The sequence below is a fragment of the Electrona antarctica genome (genome assembly GCF_951216825.1).
Source record: "Electrona antarctica genome assembly, chromosome: 19".
In the NCBI taxonomy this organism is placed as follows: Eukaryota; Metazoa; Chordata; class Actinopteri; order Myctophiformes; family Myctophidae; genus Electrona; species Electrona antarctica.
The window spans coordinates 802,824-805,416 of record NC_136800.1 but is presented as its reverse complement, the minus strand read 5'-3'; the positions used below and the strand labels follow the sequence as shown (position 1 = coordinate 805,416).

The 2,593-nt window shown below is 39.0% G+C and overlaps 1 long non-coding RNA gene across 1 annotated transcript; it reads right to left on the bottom strand.

Annotated features, from left to right (window-relative positions):
* Positions 1–1,907: 1,907 nt before the first annotated feature.
* LOC306912626 lies at positions 1,908–2,593 on the bottom strand. Its single transcript, XR_013788409.1, has 3 exons — positions 2,509–2,593; positions 2,280–2,391; positions 1,908–1,982 (listed from the first exon to the last, which is right to left on the bottom strand). It is a non-coding gene; the product is annotated as an uncharacterized lncRNA (long non-coding RNA).

Sequence of the window (2,593 nt, the reverse complement as noted above, 5' to 3'; positions counted from 1 at the left end):
ATTACGACCGAACGATACGCAGTACCAAAATTCTGTAGTTGGTGTTTTAATCGGATGGGTCCGGAGATCATGTGTGCCGATTTTTGTGAGATTTGGACAAAATATGTAGTAGGAGGAGCCAAAAGTGTGTTTTGGAGAAAATTCTAATTTTGCAGGATTTCTTTCTAGGTTGAAAATGGGCGTGGCCTATTTGTGGAAATGCATCATGACCCAAGGAATCCATGGAAAAGGAAATTTAGATTTTACGACTTACGGTTCAAGAGTTATAGGGGAAAACGTAAAATATTTTTTCTGCAAGAAACGGTTACATTTTTCGCATTTGCGGCGCCCCCTATGGATGAAAATGGAATCGCTTTTGGCTTTTGGTTGATTAAACTACCCGCGACATCTGGACATTCCGTTCGTGATTTTAGGCATTTTTTGTAAAATAGGCCCCTCCCACTAACTTTGGACGACGATTAAGGCCGAACGATACGGACAAAAAAAATTCAAAAAATCTGAAAAAAATTGAAACGCAGTCCGATAGGTCCAGAGATCATGTGTACCGATTTATGTGAGAATCGGAAAAAATCGGTAGAATCAGAAAATAAAAGTGTGTTTTGAAGAAAATTCAAAATGGCGGAAAGTCTATCCTGACGCAAATGGGCGTGGCCTATATGGGGAGATGCGTCATGACCCAAGGAATCCAGGGCAAAATAATTTTGATTTTACAACCTATGGTTCAAGAGTTATAAGCCAAAACATAAAGTGGGCATCCCCATTATAAGTCTATGGAGAACTAATTAATTAATCATCAATTAAACTATACAACGGATCTCTTAGCAATGAGCAAGCACACGATTCCCGATGAAGCTGGTCGATTTGACATATGGCTCGAGTGTGTGCGCCAAAAACTGTGGGAGGAGTAGTGCGTCAAAGTATCCAAATTATCAATTACAATAGTCTGGTTGCCCTGTTAGGGCAACCACACTAATTACAGAACTCCAAAATAGGAGCAACCTCTCAAATTCAGATTCATAGACTCGTATGTAAGGCAATCTGTCTTCAAAGATACTATCACCTGAATCTAATGTATAGAGTTAAAATGGATGATTCTTGAACCGCATACAAGACAATCGTATTTTCCGCCCTTCAGATAATGCCCATACTTTTCTATCATCATCCTCATAGCTCAAACCGGTAGAGCACATATTTTCACGTATTTTCAAAGGGATGCAGTGTATTATGGTCAGGGTTAGACGGTCGCGGTCTTATCTTTGCTTCATATTTCACTTGTTTCATTCGTTTCAATTGAATCAGAGCCCCATGCAAAACAAGCACACCCTAAAACCACAACCTCCTATGCACACCCTGTTCCTCACCTCTCTCTCTCTCTCTCTCTCTCATACACACATACACAGACAGACAGATCGGCTGTCATCAAGCAATGAAACACAGAGAGCCAGATGTGCCTATCAGTCAATAAAATATATATATATATACAGTGAGGTCTGTGGATACGGGCATGTGTAACCGTTCAGATCTCGTACACTACATACTTTATTAGTGTACTGAATATCCATGTAACAGTGTCACTGAGGCTGTAAGTATTCATGTGACATTCATCCTGAGAATGTTAGTATGACCACAGTCAGAGAAAGTCAGTATTGAGACAATTAAATGAATCAAAATTCTCCCCATCAATCAGTGTGAGTTAGAATGAGGGTAATTAAATTAAAAGTCAAACTTTCTCAACTAACACAGTTGAAAGCCTAGAAGGGTATATGCGCTCATTAGTCTATTCAGACAGAATCCATCTAATGTCCAGGAATCCATCTAATGTTCAGGAATTGTCACAAGAGCAGATTACTGATCATCAAAGTGTGTCCTGATACAATCAATCGTTGTGTAATGACCATTGTAAGCGCCCTCGATTGATGAAATGATGACAAGGTTGAATGGTCTCGACGGGTGTGTTTATTTTTGTTCCAACACCGTGAAAACTATAAAGATATAGAATACATAGTTACAATTCCATAATCGAAATATTTATAGTTTCATTATAAAAGCTGTGCATTTAATTCATCACTTCAGGTATACAATCAACAATAAAATGATTAATTTATGGTCAATTATAAAAGCAGTGATACGAGAACTCAATTCATTTCAATTCTAAGACAAATAAATACCAGAGGAAAATGCACAATAACCAAACAAAAACGCCAAACAAAATACAATTAATCCCAAATAAATCATGAATGAAACTCCAAACAAAACCAAACAAAGAAACAATCATTTACCTCAATCTGCTCATCGAGGGTGCTAAAGGGCTGCATAAAACAACTTGGATCTCAGGCCACATCAAACAGTCACATCAAAACAGTCAATGGCCACAACGTAGTGTGACAGGCACTGTAGACAAAACACAACTTCAGTCAAAACGGTTCGCTAAAACTGTGATGTACAAGCAACCTTACTTAAGTGAGTACAAAGGTGCACGGTGCGTATAAGCAATCAAACATTTCATACCTTGCCACGCAGTCTATCAAACACACGCTGGAGTGCACACCCAACGCTGGTGTGCGTCTCTCTTCCCTGTTGATCTGGCTCAGCA